Source organism: Lepus europaeus, chromosome 5 (genome assembly GCF_033115175.1).
Source record: "Lepus europaeus isolate LE1 chromosome 5, mLepTim1.pri, whole genome shotgun sequence".
NCBI classification, from domain to species: Eukaryota; Metazoa; Chordata; class Mammalia; order Lagomorpha; family Leporidae; genus Lepus; species Lepus europaeus.
In genome coordinates, this window is record NC_084831.1 from 94,265,680 (window position 1) to 94,285,220 (window position 19,541).

The 19,541-nt window shown below is 39.9% G+C and overlaps 1 protein-coding gene and 2 pseudogenes across 1 annotated transcript in view; all 3 read right to left on the bottom strand.

The window, feature by feature from the left end:
- LRRC39 (leucine rich repeat containing 39) overlaps window positions 1-19,541 on the bottom strand; it is a 65,206-nt gene that overhangs the window by 41,000 nt on the left and 4,665 nt on the right. The window contains exons 2-3 of the mRNA XM_062191822.1: window positions 17,110-17,169; window positions 3,575-3,689 (exon numbers count right to left, since the gene is read on the bottom strand). The gene's annotated coding sequence lies outside the window, so the exon portion shown is untranslated. The remainder of the gene's footprint in view (window positions 1-3,574; window positions 3,690-17,109; window positions 17,170-19,541) is intronic.
- Window positions 7,999-10,130, bottom strand: LOC133759979 (matrin-3-like; annotated as a pseudogene).
- LOC133760864 (large ribosomal subunit protein eL42-like) lies at window positions 12,814-13,146 on the bottom strand (annotated as a pseudogene).

Below are 19,541 nucleotides of genomic sequence, written 5' to 3' on the forward strand. Positions count from 1 at the left end.
CCTTTCATGTTCCCAAAACTATGTTACAGATTTTATAAGCCATATCTCACTTTTAAAACCCTCATAAAACACTATGATATTGACATTTTATTGTCTCTAATATATTGATGAGAAAACTGAGCCTTAAAGGAGATTAACAATTTGCTCAAGCTCTTATAACTAATAAGTGGCAGAGGTGGGAACTGATGCCAAATCTACTTTCATTTTTATACTATAATTCACAATAATGAAAATTGCAAGCAGCCAACTATAGGAAAATAGTTAATAATGCATATATAAAATAAGATCTTGGAATGTCTATCTTATCTGGATGCCGTAGGCATAAACTGGAAATCAGTTAACTGATAACATATATTGCAGTTATTTGCTCCGATTTAAAAATAAATTGCAGGGGCCAGCACCGTGGTGCACTAGGTTAATCCTCTACCTGCGGTGCCAGCATCCCATATGCGCACTGGTTCTAGTCCCGGTTCCTTCTCTTCCAGTCCAACTCTCTGCTATGGCCTGGGAAAGCAGTGGAGGATGGTCCAAGTGCTTGGGCCCCTGCACCTGCATGGGAGACCAGGAGGAGGCTCCTGGCCCCTGGTTTTAGATCAGCACAGCTTTTGCTGTTGAGGCCATTTGGGGAGTGAACCAACAGAAGACCTTTCTCTCTGTCTCTCTCACTGTCTGTAACTCTACCTGTCAAATAAATAAATAAAAATAAATAAATAAATTGCAAATGGAAGATGCAGTATTGAGGATTGTGACCTGAATCTCAGAAATAAGAGGAAAATACCTAAAACTAGGGGAATGGTTAAGTGAATTATGGTACATCCATTTGATGGAATATCCTACAAGCTTACAAATAATAGTATTGATTTTTCAGCAAATCGGCAATAACATAAGAATTTGGTTAAAATCATTTGAATGATTTCCTCCCAAATTCAGGAAGAGAAATACATGCACAATCATTATTTCTTTTCAATGTTATACTGGAAAGCCATAATGCAAGACAGTAAATAGAAATATATAAAGTTGGAAAGGGAAGAAAGGAAATCTGTAATAGCATAGGGAAACAGGCACTTTCATACACTGCTGGTGGCAGTTTATATCACTATATTCTCTTTGGAGAGAGGTTTTGCAATATTTATTAAACTAACAAGAAATTTACAATACAAATATTTTCAAATGTAAAATGACATATTCCAAAGTTACACATTGCAGTGCTTTTTAAAATTTATTTGTAAAAAGGGACCAAACTTCATGTATTTCATACATATAGTTTTTAAATTTTTAAAAAAAATTTTATTTAAGGTATGCAAATTTCATGTATTGCACATATACAGTTTTATGAGCATAATGATACTTCCCACCCTATCCTCTCTCCCTTACTCACTCCCACTCTCTCTCTTTTTAATTTTTACAATGAAATATTTTCAATTTTCTTTTTTTTGTGTGAAGTACTAAGGTTTTATTGGGGGTAGGGATCTGTCAGCACAGCAGGGACAGACAGAGAGTGCCCAGTCACTCAGACTAGGGGAGAGCAAGGTTACATGATTAAATGGAGAGAATACACCTAGGCAGGCCAGACGGGTGGCTCAGCAGAGAGCAGAGGGCTGAGTACCCAATTTTGTTTATAGTCACAAGCTTAACCCTCCACTAAATACAGAATTCAACAAGTAGTAAGTAGCAAAACCACTGTTCCACAAGACTATAGACAAGAGCAATAAAAATTAATCAAATCTCAAAATGTCAATTTTTCTCAAATACATTACATTTTTTGGACTCTGTATATTAGTTACCACAAATCAGGGAAAGCATATTTTATTTGTCTTTTTGGAATTGGCTTATTTCACTAAGCATAATGGTCTCCAGTGGAACCCATTTTGCTGCAAAAGACAGGATTTCACTCCTTTTTATGACTGAGTAGTATTCCATTGTGTATATATACTATAATTTCTTTATCCAGTCATCAGTTGATGAACCTCTGGGTTGATTCCATATCTTAGCTATTGTGATTTGAGCTGCAATAAACATGGGGTTACAGATAACTATTTCATATGATAATTTCATTTTCTGGCCGGCGTCATGGCCCCTGCACTCACGTGGGAGACCTGGAGGAAGCTCCTGGCTCCTGGCTTCAGATCAGCTTGGCTCCAGGTGTTGCAGCCATCTGGGGAGTGAACCAGTGGATGGAAGACCTCTCTCTCTGTCTCTATCTCTCTCTGTAACTCTGTCTTTCAAATAAATTTTAAAAATCTTAAAAAAAAAAAAAAGAAAGAAAACCAAACCCCAAAATGGTTCAAATGCTTACTTCTGGGGAGTAGGGCTAGTGATAGAGAGGCACGTAGTACAGAATGTTGCTATCTATAATTAGTGTTTTAAATTCTTGACTTTTCAAACTAAAATTATGCAGTGTAGGTGAGAGAGAGAGAGGGGCTGGCGCTGTGGCGCAGCGGGTTAACGCCCTGGCCTAAAGTGCCAGTATCCCATATGGGCGCCGGTTCAAGATCCGGCTGCTCCTCTTCCAATCCAGCTCTCTGCTGTGGCCTAGGAAAGCAGTGGAAGATGGCCCAAGTCCTTAGGCACCTGCACCCGCGTGCGAGGCCCAGAAGAAACTCCTGGATCCTGGCTTCGGATTGGCACAGCTCTAGCTATTGCAGCCAATTGAGGAGTGAACCATCAGATGGAAGACCTGTCTCTCTCTCTCTCTCTGCCTCTCCTCTCTCTGTGTAACTCTGACTTTCAAATAAATAAATAAATCTTTAAAAGAGAGAGAGAGAGAGAGACAGAAGAATTGTATCACAGAAGAAAAAAGTTTAAAATTTCAGGATTAATACATAATTGGCAATCTGTAGAAAATTATTAGGAGACAGTCTCTACTCTTGAACAATGTATGCAGAAGTTAGGAACAGAATCTGAGATCTTTTTGCCATCAAAGAAGCTTGGGATGCACATACTACTAACCCAGCTACTGGGGCATATCACAGTCAACTGATAATTTATTGTCTCAGACTGAAGCAAGACTGAAGTATTTACAAAATATTTCAAATAATCATTATCAAACAACAAAATATTTTTAAGTCCCAAGTATCTACATGTATATGTGTACTTTATTAGGCACATATAGCATTTCAGTCATTTGCTAATTCATTTCCTCCTTTGCTATTACTGTCTAAACTTCGATCATCCATCAGTATTCCCATATTTCCCATGCAGGAAAGCAAGTCAATAATGATGGATGGGTTTTCTGCCTCCAGCAAGGATTGTGATCTCTCCTGTGATCATTACCATAACAGAAAAGCACAGAGCATGGCAGTGAGGTAAACATTGCAGCACCATGACCGGGAGAGTTGGCTTCACAAAGTCAAAAGAAAGTGAAAGACATACAATTGCAGAAGTGTTTACCTCTAAAGAAATCTATCTTCCAGCAGATGACAATTACTTGAGTGACTGAACCTCAGAAAAGACCTTCAAATTCAATTCCAAGTTTTGTTTGCACATTGCAGCACATACAGACGCCGGAAAAGTATCATCAACAATCAATTTACATGTGAGGAATGGAGGAAAATGTGTTTTAAGAAATACTTACCATTGTCGGTGGATGCTGAAGTTGATATGCCCAAACTTAGTGATAATCAACCAGGAACGAATTACAGGAAGAATTTCTTCAGTGCAGTTCCAAATGACTGAAGTCCTCAGTCAGGCTGTAATCAAGTGAAAGGTAATGTTAGCCTGGTTCTAATTTTAGTTCATGCACAAAGCTGAGAATAGCAAGAATCACATGGGGCTTCTCTCCTAAGGATCAACTGATAAATGTGAGCACATTCTGTAAAATGCAGAATGTTGTGTGTTCTCCAGACTCTGAAAAGCTACCAGGCATAACTATTTCTAAGCTCTGAAAAAATAACTATTGACAGGGTTTCTACTTTCCATAACTTACACATTTTAAGCATTTAATAGAACTTAGTTAATCTATTTCAAACAGAAAACTGTACCTAATAAACCACAGATCTCCAAATATATGAACTACAAAGATGTTCAGAAAATGGAAAATGAGTATGTGAATAAGCATAGGCAACAGAGGAGCTCCAAACTTGTGCTGCATCCAGACTTCAAGTTTAATTCTCTTTCAAATTTCAACTCTAAATGTAATGATCTCTTCAACTTTATCTACAGCTTTCACAAGTAGAACTTAATTCTAGTTTAATGCTTTTAATTTTTTGCATTTATTATGCATGCACATGGACAAAATGTATAGTGTAAACATATGGAACAAAATTCTCCCCCATCCCTGCCTCTAGCCATTTAGGCCTGTTGTCTGAAGGCAATCACTATTGCCATTTTACTTGTACTTTTCAAGAGACGGTCTGAATTAGTATTCCTATTTTCCTTTTTTAAAAAGGGATATTTGGGGCAAGCGTTGTGGCATAGTGGGTTAAGCCACCACCTACAGCACCGGTGTCCCATATGGGTGCTGGTTCGAGTCCGGGCTTGTTCCACTTCCCATCCAGCTCACTGCTAATCACCTGGGAAGGCAGCAAAAGATGGCTCAGGTGCTTGGGCTCCTGCCACCCACATGGAAAACCCAGAAGAAGTTCTTGGCTCCTGGCTTTGACCTGACACAGCTCTGGCTGTTGCAGCCTTTTGGGGAGTGAATCAGTGGATAGAAGTCCTCTCCCTGTTTGTCTCTCCCTCTTTCTGTAACTCTGCCTTTCTAATAAATAAATATCTTTCTTTTTAAAGGGAACAAAATAAAACACTTTGGATTTGGAAAAAAAAGGAATACTTATAGGAAACCCATTTATTTATTTATATTTGCACTTAAATGATTATAGGAGGAGATGCTTTTATTTTGATTTTTACATGCACTATGCAATTTTGAAGACTGTTGAAATCATGTTCATGACTTAAAATTGAAATGCCAGATCTCCCAAGAACAAAGTATTTCTAAAGCTCTAATATAAATCACTATATTTAATTTCCTTTTTCATCATTTTATGTCTATATTTCTTTTTTTATTTTTTCAACCTTTATTTCATAAATATAAATTTCCAAAGTACAACTTTTGGATTATAGCAGCTTTTCCCCACCATAACTTTCCTCCCACCCGCAACCATCCCATCTCCCACTCCCTCTCCCATCCCATTCCTCATCAAGATTTATTTTCAACTATCTTTATATACAGAAGATCAACTTAGTATATACTAAGTAAAGATTTCACCAACACAGATACACAAAGTATAAAGTACTGTTTGAAGACTAGTTTTACCATTAATTCTCATAGTATAACACATTAAGGACAGAGATCCTACCTGAGGAGTAGGTGCACAGTGACTCCCGTTGTTCATTTAACAATTGACACTCTTATTTATGTCAGTAATCACCCGAGGCTCTTGTCATGAGCTGCCAAGGCTATGGAAGCCTCTTGAGTTCACAAACTCCGATCTTATTTAGACAAGACCATAGTCAAAGTGGAAGTTCTCTCCTCCCTTCAGAGCAAGGTACCTCCTTCTTTGATGGCCCATTCTTTTCGTTGGGATCTCACTCACAGAGATCTTTCATTTAAGTCATTTTTTTTTCCACAGTGTCTTGGCTTTCCATGCCTGAGAAATGCTTATGGCTTTTTAGCCGGATCCAAATGTCTTAAAGGCTGATTCTGAGACCAGAGTGCTCTTTAGGGCATCTGCCATTATGAGTTCTGTGTATCCCACTTCCCATGTTGGATCGTTCTCTCCTTTTTAATTCTATCAGTTACTATTAGCAGACACTGGTCTTGGTTATGTGATCCCTTTGACACTTAATCCTATCATTATGATCAATTAGAAAGTTTATAGTTCTTGAAAGTGCACACACATGCCGTCATGCACACACACAAATGGCAGCATATGAGGGCTAGCGCTGTGTCACAGTAGGTTAAGCCTCCGCTTGTGACACCAGCATCCCATATGGGTGGCAGTTCGAGTCTCAGCTGCTCCACTTCCAATCCAGCTCCCTGATACTGGCCTGGGAAAGCAGTGGAAGATGGCCCAAGGGCTTGGCCTCTGCACCCATGTGGGAGACCAGAGGAAGCTCCTGGATCCTGTCTTCAGTCCGGCCCAGCCCCGGCCATTGTGGTCCTTTGGGGAATGAAACAGCAGATGGGCGATTTCTCTGTCTCTCCCTCTCTTTCTCTCTGTAAGTCTGACTTTCAAATAAATAAATCAATTTTATGTGGGTGGCAGGAACCAAACTTGAGCCATCACCTGCTGCCTCCCAGGGTGCATGCATTTGCAGGAGGCTGGAATCAGGAATGGGGTCAGGACTTAAATCCAGGCACTCCAGTATAGGATATGAACTTCTTTTAATTTTTTAAAAAATTTATTTGACAGGGGCCGGCGCCACGGCTCAATAGGTTAATCCTCCACCTTGCGGCGCCGGCACACCGGGTTCTAGTCCCGGTCGGGGCACTGATCCTGTCCCGGTTGCCCCTCTTCCAGGCCAGCTCTCTGCTGTGGCCAGGGAGTGCAGTGGAGGATGGCCCAAGTGCTTGGGCTCTGCACCCCATGGGAGACCAGGATAAGCACCTGGCTCCTGCCATCGGACCAGCGCAGTGCGCCAGTAGCAGCGTGCCTACCGCGGCAGCCATTGGAGGGTGAACCAATGGCAAAAAGGAAGACCTTTCTCTCTATCTCTCTCTCTCACTGTCCACTCTGCCTGTCAAAAAAAAATTTATTTGACAGGTAGAGTTATAGACAGTAAGAGAGAGAGAGACAGAGAGAAAGGTCCTCCTCCTGTTGGTACACTCCCCAAATGGCTGCTATGGCCGGTGCTGCACCAATCCAAGCCAGGTGCTTCCTCCTGGTCTCCCATGCAGGTGCAGGGGCCCAAGCACCTGGGCCATCCTTCACTGCCCTCCTGGGCCACAGCAGAGAGCTGGAGTAGAAGAGGAGCAACTAGGACTAGAACCGGCGCCCACATGGGATGCCAGTGTTGCAGGCGGAGAATTAACCAAGTGAGCCATGGCGCCGGCCCCAAGGGTGTGAATTTCTTCTTCTTCTTTTTTTTTTTTAAGGGTTTGTTTTTTTATTGGTATTCACTTCAGTAACTTGAATCCACAGATATAAGCAGTATATAACTAGAAAGTTACAAGTAAACACAGATTACACATGCAAATTTCTGTTCACAAAGCTCACATGTGCAGGTACATGAATTAAAAGCGTGCATCTAGAATTATGGCCAAACTGGTCTTAAAATGCAGAAATGTAAAATTACATCTTGAAAATACGAAGAGATGGTCTACACACTTCTGAAATCAAATGTTGCTTATACCAGAGATGTATGACAGCCTCAGGATTCAAGTGACAAGCAGTAAGATCTCAAGAAATTAATACTGGTCAAAGAGAATGGGAACATTTTTACATTTCACTGAAATACATTAACTACTAGAATATGAAATCTAGCAGGAACTCAGGGAAAAAATTACAAAATCTAAAGTGTATACTTAATATTTCTTATTACCTAAACAACAGCAATGACATTAAAAGAAACTACACCTGCATCTGAAGTGCCAATCTCACATAATGAAGTCTTCCAAAACTGAAATGCAACTAAAAAAGCTTCAAATCCAAATGAAAGGACTGCAAGGCTCAGATTAAAATGTGGAATGTTTCAGAAGAAAGTAATAAAAATACACTTGGTTTTGTTCTTTATTGAATGGAATCAAAAGTTGACATTTCTTTGAAGCTTATAACTACTAAATTTCATTTTTCTCTGAATGGTTGTTATTTTCCTTAGTGGTGCAAGTTGTCTTAAGTAGCTTACAGAGTCAATCTCTACAAAGCACTTTTGTCTGTTTTCATTCTGATAAAAGAAAAACTATTTTTCATTAACTTAACCGTATACGTATTTTTTGCTATAACACTTAACACATGAACAGACATCTATTATTTTTCCATTAAAACAAAAGAGTACAATAGTTTTCTCCTATCAGTATTGTATTTTAAAAAGGTTAACAATAAAAACAAAGAACCATTATTTTCTTTGAAATCATTAAGCTTTTTCAACATCTTAAGCTTTCTTCTTCTGCCGGCGTTCTTCTGCCAATTTATTCAGAAATTTCTTTAATTTCTGATAATGAGGAAGGCTGCTACAATGAGTATTCTTTGCAATTTCTTCATTTGTATAAAAGAGTGAACACAGCTTACAGTAAAACCCTGTTTTAGGTATCACATAGTCTATACCAACAGGAACATTGGGCTGATATGGTCCAATTCTATACTCATCTGGGACTGTATAGTCCTCTTTGTTTTCATCACTTTGGCCATCTGCATTTTCACTTGTGTCTTTGCTGGGATCGTCAGCATTCTCAGCAGATTCAGCACCTCGTTCTGCATTTTCCTCATTTTTAATTCCATTTTCCAACGCTGCTTCATTTTCTTGATCGAGTTCCTCGATCTTGTCCACCTTTTTAAGCTTTTTCTTTGCTGCCGTTGAAGCACTTGTATCTTTTTTCACAGCTTTGTCTGAAGGTTCCTTTATCCCATCAGAAGCAACATCACCTAAGTTAGCAAGATCGGTCTCATCTCCCACTGAACTGCCACTTTCTAGTAGAGCTGCTGCTGCTTCTTCATCTACAAGTAGTTCATCTTCAGATTCAAGAAGCATATTAGGTCCTGCTCTGTCTGGTCATCCTTTATACCGTTCTCACCATCTTCACCTGACTTCTCTTCTTGTTCTTTACCTTCGGTTGTACTTTCAGTCTTCTGAGAGCCATCTGTTTTGGATTTCTTATCACTTGGAGATTCTTCGCCATCTGGAGAGTAAGATCTTTTTCGAGACTTACCCTTTTTCAGTAAGTCAATGCCTCTGTTGGGAATCCTCAGTACCAGTTTTTTATATTTCTCAGGTCAACCTTCACACACCTCCCTTGGAACCAAAGGGCCTTTTTCAAATGATGGTCAACCATTGCCATTGCATATTCTCTGGTTTCCATCTCTATAAAGGCCTGACTTTTCATCCTCATCAGTATGTAATTCTTTACTTTTCCATAAGGTTCAGCAAGCTTGAGCACAGCACTATCAGAATAGCCAGAATGGGGGCAAATTGCTGAGTTGTATCACACACCCAAGCTCTTGCTTTTGGTCAAATTTCTGATCCGGCTTTCCCTCAGGTTTCTTTATTCTTTTATACTTCTGGGATAAATGAACTCTAACTGGCTTGCCAGATACTAATGCTGGTGTGGTTGTGTAATAATCCACTGCAGCCTGAGCATCTTCTGTGGTTGCCATTTCAATAAATGCCTCATTAATTTTATTTAGAATCAGATGATTTGAAATGACTCCAAATGGTTCCACCAGCTGTAGCAGTTGGTATCTCAAGTTTTTCCCTCATTGAAAATCCACTATGTGAACAACTCGGCTTGTTTCCACTCTGCCTTTCTGCATGTGTCTTGGTCCTTGCAGATTCCCATTTCCAGCACCCAGATTTCCTCTTGGGCCAACTGCTAGTCCCCCAAGATGGAATGAGGGAGGTGGAGGTCCCAGAATTCCTGGTGCTGGATTTGTAGACTGCTGCAACATGAATGGATCACCCATTGTGTGTCCTGTATCACTGTCAGGATTCCATTCTGGATAGATTTCAAGAAGCTGGCATCAACGACTGTGACTTGCTCCATTGATATGTTGACTCCACTCCTTATTAGAATGAACTGGCAAATCACATATAGAGCACAGATGGGGATAACCCTTCGGTAAGAGTCCATGGAAGTTTTCAATATTGCTACTTGGAGGGGTGCCCCTCTTTTTCTCAAAGAGAGATCTCTCTTGTAAGGGACCAGGACCACGTCCCATTCTCTCATACTCACTGTTAAATTTATGATAGTTAGGCGAGGTCTCACCAAAAAAAGAATCATCCCTACACCTTTCTTCATCTCTCAATCTGTCATCTTCATAATCCATTCTGTCATAATAACCAGATTCTTGAGAACGACTTCCATGGTCATAATCAAGCACTGGGTTGAGACTAGGACCACGATCATCAAAACTATCTCTTCTAAAGTGCCTTTTTTCTTCCCAGTCATCCCTAGGTACTCTGTATGGTGGCTCCTGTGTAGCAGATCTGCCACCTCTACCATAACTCAATGTAGGGCTTTCTTCAGTTATCCTCCTTTTAAGCTCTAGAAGGATCTGGGGCAAATTCTCAGGAGTAATCTTGTCCTCTGGATAATGACTCAGTTCATCGAAGTATCTAGCAGACAGACCAAAGCTGGCCAAAATGTTACTGGCCTGGTCTACATCTCCACGGTGTTGAGAAGACAAAGGGAGTGGATTTCTACTTCCAATGTTAAATATAGACTGCAAATTATGGGAAGAAGTACTAGCAGAAGACAGTGTACTATGAGCTCCTTGTTGATTCAATGAAGAACTCATTCCAAGACTCATTAAACTAGCAAGGCGTGCAGTACCCTGGTTCATCCTTCCAAGAGATGCTGGCATACTTAAAGACTGGGTAGCAGCAGCAAGAAGGCCTATTCCTGCTGCAGACAGGTCACACCCATTACCCTGTGAGTCCCTACCGAGAGATGACTGCTGGAATGACTTGGACACTGTAGAACTATCTCTTGTATACTTTACAGATTTAAAAAATTTTTTTTAAGATGGCCAAAAAGAAAGCTCAAGCTAGAAAGCTAGGTTAACTTTGCTTCAAAAATGGTAACGCCAAGAAAAAGGATCAATAAGGACTGTAGAATCTTCTTCAAGCTGAGAACCAGCAGACAACTCTCAGGGAAAGGGAGAGGGAAAAGGAGAGCTACCTCTCTCCCAGCAAGCAGGACGCAGAGGCTCCCACAATCCCTCGGGTGTGAACTTCTTAAGCTCTACATCAAATGCCTTCCCCAAACACTGATATTATTTTCTGTGGAAATCTTCCACTCAGGTTGGGTGGATGTGTGTGTGTGTGTATATGTGTGTATGCCTGCGTGCACATGTGTAAACTTCTAAAAAACAACTATACACTTACCAAGAGTCACTCCACTCTATATTTTGAGATATATTAGAAAACCATAGGTACATACTAACTTGTACTATTGATCTGACAAAAAGAGACCGTTCCTAAGGACAGTAGGAAAAGCTGTTGTTCACCAAATGTCTTTTCCCTGGAGCTCAAGCAATTAGGATCCAGCCAGTCTCACAGAATTTCTGATGTGGTTAGCCAGAGTTTTAATTTTTTTAATTTAAATATTTGAGTTATTAACGGCTGAGAAAAAATGTTCATTTAATGGTGATTATTCCCTTTTCTTTCATTCTATCTTATGTATGTGTATTATGACTTAAAAAAAAGAGTAATGTATTTGGGGTGGCTGTTTGGCACAGTGGTTAAGACACCATTTGGGATGCCTGCATCCCATTTCATGGTGCCTGGTTGAAGTCCCAGCTCTTTTCCAACTCCAGCTTCTACTAATGTGCACCCTGGAAGGCAGCTGATGATGTCTCAAATGTTTGGATTCTGGCTACCCATGTGGGAGACCTGGATGGAATTCTGGGTTCTTAGTTTCAGCCTGGCCCAGCTCTAGCTGCTGTGGGCATTTGGGGAGTGAGTCAGAGAACACAAGATCTCTCTTTCTCTCTGCCTTTCAAATAAACACATAACTTTTTTTTTCAAGTTAATTTATTTAAGTAGAAATTAAAATGTACGGACCTTTAGGTTTTGCAGTGGTTGTAATTTTTTTTAAAAGACTTTTTACTTATTTGAAAGGCAGCAACAGAGATAGTGGAGGGGTGGGGGAAGAGTCGGGGAGAGAAAATAAATGAGAGAGAGAGAGAGAGATCATCCACTGCTTCATTCCCCAAATGGCCACAATGGCCAGGACTGAGCCAGGCTGAAGCAAGGAGCCTGGAACTCTATCCATATCTCCCATGTGGGTGGCAGGGGCCTGAGTACCTGGGCCATCTTCTGTTGCTTTCCCAGACATGTTAATGGGGAGCTGGATCAGAAGCAGAGCAACCAGGACTTTGAACCAGCAGTCTCAAATGAGATGCTGGCATTGCAGGGGAAAGCTTAAACCACGGCACCAGTGGTGCTCTATGTGGTTATAATTTTTGACATATTATGAAAAGCACACATACACTCATGCCACCATCACCACCATTGGCATTTCCCTATAATCAATACCAGAGGCATGAAGATCATTTAGTCAATAGTCTACTGGGAGTTGACCAGAAATTAGAAAGTCATTTGAAAGGATTTTAAATCATTATTTGAGAAAAGAATGCTGTGAGTTTAAATAACCAGTGTCATTTAGTAAACAAAATGCAAGAGAACAAAATGTAATTTCTTCAATGGGTGAAATGGTTTCCATAGTTTTTCCCATCACATAAAGATAATTCTCATGAGCTGGCCTTGTGGTGTAGTGGGTTAAGCCACCATGTGCAACCCTGGCATCCCATATTAGAGTGGTGGTTCAATTCCTTACTGCTCTGATTCCAATGCATCTCCCTGATAATGTGTCTGGGACAGTAGAAGATGGATCATGTGGCTGGGCCACTGCAATCCACATGGGAAACTCTCATGGAGTTCCAGGCTCCTCTTAACTTCAACCTGGCTGAGTCCTAGCCATTGTGGCCATTTAGGAAGCGAACCAGCAACTGGAAGACATGTGTCACTTCCTCTTTCTCTCTCCATCTCTGTCACTCTGCCTTTCAAATAATCATCTTTTTTTTTTTTTTTTTTTGAAGCTTAAAAATTTCCAAGAGAATTTTTATTGATGGCTCTGGTTCATTCCCTTCCAAAAGACCAAATGAAGTGAACAGTGGTAACCTTTAGATTTTATTGCCTTCATAACAAAACAGAAGATTAGAACTGGATCAATTGCCCCTTTCTCTCCTTATCTCCTCCCAATTCAAAGTGTTTACATCTCTTAATAGCCAACATTCTCTTGGATCTGCAGTTGGGATCCACACACTCAAGCCTCAGCACAATCTTCTTTGTAGTTTAAGCCTTTTTCCGGAAAATCGGCTTGGTCTGTCCCCCATAGCCACTCTGCTTCCTATCATAACGCCGCTTTCCCTGGGCATACAGAGAGTCTTTGCCCTTCTTATACTGTGGCACCTTGTGGGGCTGGTGCTTGCCACACTTCTTACAGAAGGTCCGGCGGGTTTTCGGAACATTCACCATGTTGCCGGAACACTATCGGCTCGGAAAGAAAAAAATCATTTTTTTTTTAAAGATCGTTTTCTTGAGAGATAGCACCTGCACAATAGTAATCCGAATATAATGGGAACATCATTGTGATGCAATGGGTTAAGCTACCACTTGCATCACCTGCATCCCTTATTGGAGCACCAATTTGAGTCCCAGCTGCTTTAGTTTTGATCCAGCTTCAGCCTAGCCCATAACTGGCTGTTGCAGATGTTGGGGAATGAACCGGCAGATGGAAGATCTCTTTCTCTCTCTCTCTTTCTCTCTCTCTCTCTCTTTCTCTCTCTCTCTCTGCTTTTCAAATAAATAAATAAATAAATAAGTCTTTTTAAAATAGAATATTATGTAAACTTCCTGGGGCAATTTAAATTCAAGGTCAGATGAACAGAATAACAGTGTACTCTTCAAAATTTAAAAGAAAACCAATAATTCTCACATATCCACCAAATAACTGCACAGAAATGGCACTTGCTACAGATATATTGGATGAAGTATATTTGTGCAATCAGTTAAGAAGATGTGTTCCTCTTGCTTTTACTTTCTTTATATTTTTAAAGATTTATTTATTTACTTGAAAGAGTTAGAGAAGGCAAGGCAGAGAGAGAGAGAGAGAGAGAGAGAGGTCTTCCATCTGCAGGTTCACTCTCCAGTTGGCCGCAACGGCCAGAGCTGTGCTGATCTAAAGTCAGGAGCCAGGAGCTTCCTCCGGGTCTCCCACGGGGGTCCAGGGGCCCAAGGACTCAGGCCAATTTCTACTGCTTTCCCAGGCCATAACAGAGAGCTGGATCTGAAGTAGAGCAGCCAGAATCACGCCCATATGGGATGCCAGCCCTGTAGGCATCAGCTTTACCTGCTATACCACAGTGCCAGCCCCCCGGCTTTTACTTTTATGCACAATGTTTAGGTCTACAGAAAAAGGATTTTGCTAAATACAAAACATTTTTACATGAATAATTCTATATAGATTACATAATATTTTGTCTCTAAGATACTGACCTAACCCAGTTTCTAGTGTATTTTGTATACATCTCAAGAGGCAAGTACACAAATTGGCTTTTCACATTTCCACAAATACTATGCAGAATCCTTATTATCTAGTAAAGGTGGCAGAGGTGAGAATATTTTTATATTGGAAAGTACTACAACTCAAAATGAAACATCTTATAGAAATAATACCATTCTATTGAAATGCCCTGTATTTATATGTCACTATTTTCAATATACACAAAATTATTAGAGAGACTACTGCAGTAAAGGACAGTAGTAGTTTTTTAAAAAGATGTCTTCAATGCTGGGGAAAAAAAAAAAGATGAAGAAGAAGAAGACCTAAATGAAGAATCTCAGCGAGTGTGATCCCAGTAGAAAGAACGGGGCCATCAAAGTAGGAGGTAACTTTCTCTGAAGGGAAGAGAGAACTTCCACTTTGACTATGGCCTTGTCGGAATAGGATTGAAGTCGGCGAACCCTAAAGGCTTCCATAGCCTCGGCAACTCATGGCTAGAGCCTAGGGAGATTACTGATGCCATAAATAAGAGTGTTAAATTGTTAAATCAACATCAGGAGTCACTGTGTACTTGCATCCCATGTGGGACCTGTCCTTAATAGGTTGTCAAAGGTGAGGTAATGATATAGCTAGTACTGAAACAGTATTTTTACACTTTGTGGTTATGTGTGGGTGCAAACTGATGAAAGCTTTGCTTAGTATATACTGAAGCGATCTTCTGTATATAAAGATAATTGAAAATGGAAAAAAAAAAAAAACCCTTGGTTTTAAATTGGAAATTACATAGAAAAATAATCAATCTTTTTTTAAAAAAAATATCTTGCAGAATCTCGGTCATTAATGTGATGTACACTGTTATTTAATGCTATAACTAGTACTCCAACAGTATTTTTTCACTTTGTGTTGCTATGGGAGGACAAACTGTTGAAATCTATATATATACTAAACTGATTTTCTATATATAAAGAGAATTGAAAATGAATCTTGATGGGAATGGAAGGGGAGAGCGAGTGGGAGGGGAGGGTTGCGGGGGGGGGAGTTGTGTGTGGGGGGGCATTTGTAATCTATGAGCTGTACTTTGGAAATTTATATTCACTAAATAAAAAAATAAAATAAAAAAATAAAAAATAAAAAGATGTCTTCATTGTGGCAGCTTGTCCTGCTTTGTCCAAGCATCATTTGAACCAACGCGGCCTTTCTGATCCAGAGCCAGCAACACAACTGGGACCATGGCCATGTTGCAGTGTGATTATGTTGAACCTTTGGTTTGCAAAGTTGTTAGTGTGGTGGCTCAGCTCAGCAAATCAGAGTATTTGAATATCTAATGTTTCAAATGGCTAGTCATGTTCTGATTTATATTAATCTCTGCAGTTTCCAATTACTTTATTATACCTGCCATCTGCTTGGTCTACTTGACTTCGTTACTCCAGTAAAAACTCTACCTGCATTTTTCCAAGAAATTATATTGCTAGGTTTTCCAAGCTAATTGCACTCTCACAACTTCTTACCGACTTCATAATCTTGGCCTTTATACCACATTTTTAAAAATTGTTATTGTGTTTTCTTGCAGTAAATTCCACATTGGGTAGCTTTCCCAGAGTATAACAGTCAGACAGCTCCTCCTAAGGCTGTGAATAGCTGGGGGCATGTGCCTTCCCTGTTGGAGACCCTGCCTCCTGCTCAGCCTGATATGAATGTGAACCCTTTCTTTGACCTAAATTCTTGATCTCCACCTGTTCTCACTTCTTCCCTCTGTCTGTTGTTTAGACCCACAGCAGCTGTTCCTCATGCTTTGCATTGTAACATTCCACATGCTGCTCTCTGAAAGCCTGATATAGATGACCTCTTTGTAACAGAACTGCAATTACTCTTGATAAGCTTCAGTTGTTTTGTTCCACTTGTCTAGACAGTCTCCAGATTCTCCTACTTAGTTTTAGCAAACTAAAACAGGGAGCATGAAGTTCTTTCACAAGGGACTGACCAGTGAAAGAGCCACTGCATGTGGTTAAAGGCTTTTGTGCTCAGCTCTGTGGCTGCCTTATTGTGAATTAATTATTTCCATTTTATTCTGAACTTATACACATCAAGGATTCATGCTACCCTCAGTGTTTGCTTAAATGTAATGTCTTCTGGAACATTAAAGAATCTGTATTTTAATGGTTCCTGTTGCCATAAATAGTTCAGAATTGATCTCGGCTGTCAGATGAGATGTCACTGAATCATTTGGTGACCTTGAGATGCCACAGAGTTGTCAATGAGTGCCTAAAGGTCAGGAGGGAGGTGGGTCCAGAGAGAACTATTTAGGAAACATCTAGGTGAGAGATGTGGTCAAACTTTTGTCCAACTCTGTGATTACAGGTAGAGAAAGAAGCCAGAATTGGGAAGAGTTAGAGGCCACCAATTCAAAAAAATTTGGCAGGCAGGAACAGATAGAAAAATCATTCATGTAGAGGTAAGTAGAAGTAAAAATACGAGAAAAGTCTTTTTAGGCAAAGGGAAATTAGCCTTTAGAGAAGAAGGGAGGAGCGTGTATGTGTCTGCTTTAGGGATTATTTTAAAAATAAGAAAAGTTCTGTTTATTGTTTTAGTTAGGGAAGCACTGTCCAGTAGAATTTTTTGTGATGATGGAAACATTCTACATCCTTGCCATCCAGTATAGCAGACATTAGCTATTGTGGCTATTTTAATTTCAATTAAATTAAAGTTCATCTTCTCAGTTACACTAGCCTCATTTCAACTGCTCAGTAACCATATTAATTAATATTACATGTGGCTAGTGCCTCCTGCATTGGATAGCTCAGAGATAGAGTATCACTAACTAGTCTCCCAGATTAATCTCAAAATATCAGTCTCATAAAACAGTAAAATGTTGTTAACTGACTCACATGCAGACCAATCAGTACTGGGGTTTGTGTGAGGGTAGAGGAGTAGCACTGTGCTCCACTTACCCAATTGCAACACTGGTTCCTTCCATCATCTTCAATCTGCAGCCTTCAAGGTTGATATGTCTGGGAAGAGAGTGGAGAGGATGGGGCATCACTCTTGAAAATGGCTTACATTACTTCTGCTCATATATTGATATTCTACTGGCTGCAAATAAATTACATAGTCCAACCTAATTACAGGTTAGGCTAGAAAACATGTAACTATGTGCCCAGAAGAAAAAGGAAGCAGGTTTATGGACACATCACTTTACCACACTTAAATCTGCAGAAAGTTCTGAGATCAGTCCTCCAATGCTTCCATGAGGAACTGCAAAGGAATCTTAACTGTGTGCTAAGCAAAGGGAATAAATCTGGTACAGTTCTAGATGTGAGGAAGTAATTGAGGACCAAAATGAGGCAACGGGGTTAAACATGGAACAGGGACCTGAGGAGATGAAATTAATAATAGAAAGTCTGGTTTTGCTGATGGGGAACAAGTTCCTCAAAAAAGAAGAAAAGGAAAGAGAAAGTGTGAGAATAAAAATTTTTAGTTGGAAAGGATAGAAATTATAAAGACACTTAGGTTGAATCACCTTGTCTATTCTGTAAGATAGAAGGTGAGGTGGTTTGCTTATTATGAGAGCTGGGGAGATGTTTGGGAAGGTACTTTAAATTAGCAGGAAAGATCTGGGGCGGGTACCAGGAAGAATGACTGGGGCATTTGCTGTATAACTGGAAAGGAATTTGTTTCAGATTAACCTGCTAACCCAAATACCTTGTAGGATGTGCCAGGTAAATTCAAATATATTTCTTTTTTTTCTCATGATAAATACTCCAACAATATGCCATCAGGTTTTATTAGTCACCTGTTTGATCACAGAAGTGAGCTTCCGAATGTAACTTAAACTTTTCTCTGTCACCACAATTAATGTAGCAGTATAAAAGCAAACTATTATATTAGTGAACAGTTTAACACACAATTTTTAGAAGAACAGATGAATAGAGAATATTGAAGCTAACAATTCATATTTTGACATTAGTTGAATTTTTGATACTACATAGTATAATCACTTCTCATTAACATTGAACTTAAACTGGGTAGAAAATACAAATATTCTAGAGAAATTATAAAATCCTGGCATCTCAACCAGCAGCCACACAGTTAATAGTACCATCTGTATTTGCCTCCCAGTCTTTACTCCACTACCACTTCACCTGCTTCTCTACCAGTGTCCTTAAAGAACTCTATTAGAAAACTGTCATAATTTGAGTTGGTGGTGGTGGTGGGGAGGAAGGCAGCATCTCACTTTATGTAGCATTTTTTTAGTTTGCCCAGGAATTGTGTGAGATCCTCTTTTTTGGTTCATGTTGATACATGGAGCTGATAGACACCCAGGCTTGAAACTCAGTTGGCTGATCAGAATATTGTATACTCCTGCCCACATTGATGGGCATATGAACAAAGCATACCAACCAAAGCTCTCCTTAGGACTTTGATTGGAATTAGAATGTGGGTTTGGAGGAATGTGGCATTTTTGTGACCACATGGGGATAGCTTGGCTAATAATGAAGTCAACACTAAGAATAAAAAGATCCAATAGATAAAAAAAAAAATAGATGATAGACAGATGGTAGATATTTGATTGAATCAACCCTTGGCTCTAGCCATTCTGAAACTGATCCCCTTGAATCTTTCAATTATATGAATTAAGTTCCTTTTGTAGTATAGCCCAGAAAGAATTAGATTTTGTCACTTGGAATTTTACGATTCTTAACTGTCACACTTTATGAGGGCACACACAGAGCTGCCTCATAGCCATGGTTACTCCACATTATTCTTTGCTGTGCTTCAGGCTATGTTAGGGACTTTATAAAGAACATAGCCAAATCAAGGGTACAGATTTCGCTTTCAGTCAATCGGCACCTGTATAGTATGAGGCAACTGAACTAGGGCTACTGAGAAGGCTCATAGTCTAATAGTGACAATTCAGCCACTGCATGAGTCCTGGCCTAGGCATAGATAAAGCAGGAAATGGAGAAAGAGAAGGTAAATGCTAATTCTAATGTATGGCAGGTGGGTGGTCAGAGGAAAGGTATAGGAGAAAGTGACTTTATGTTGAGTTTTCACTTGGAGGAGTACACAGTGGACTAAGAACTCAGCCAATTAATGTAAGAATGAAATAAACAGCATGGTATTTGGAGCTTAGGGCAGCAAAGAGCCAAGTAGCTTCTGAAACCAGAATCCTGTGTTTACCTCCCTCTCGTTTTCCACTTCTTGTAAATGGGGGAAACTGGCATCTGAGAAGATAAGGCAAAGACGGCACGCACTGAGGCCCTAATCCTTTCCTCTTGGAAGCCTGAGGATTTTCCTTGAGCATCTTTTGAAGTTTGCAATGTCATCTTTGTATTTTGCTGAAGACCACCATGAACAACTGGGATGACCACCACAGTCACTG